Source organism: Marmota marmota, unplaced genomic scaffold (assembly GCF_001458135.2).
Source record: "Marmota marmota marmota unplaced genomic scaffold, marMar, whole genome shotgun sequence".
Lineage (NCBI taxonomy): Eukaryota > Metazoa > Chordata > Mammalia > Rodentia > Sciuridae > Marmota > Marmota marmota.
In genome coordinates this window covers 20548783-20549061 of record NW_026000019.1, presented here as the reverse complement: position 1 = coordinate 20549061, position 279 = coordinate 20548783, and positions in this window count along the sequence as shown.

Genomic DNA, 279 nt, shown 5'->3' with positions numbered 1-279 from the left:
CTATTTTTCTTTCAATAGAAGGATTTATTTTCCCTTTTAGCTGATTCTCCTGACCCAGTATACTTCTCATAACTTCTGGGCTCTTTAACACCGCTAGGAATCCAGTGGTGAAGGTGGAAGTTCGGTGTGTGAATGGGGGTGATGGCAGAACAGGGATACCAGGGAGAGGAAAGAGGAACCGGTCATAAAAAGACGCAGACCTACCCCTAGAAGGACAGTTCATCTCGCTTTTATTTCTTAATCTCAACTTCTGCAAACTGTTAAAAAAAAAAAAAAAAA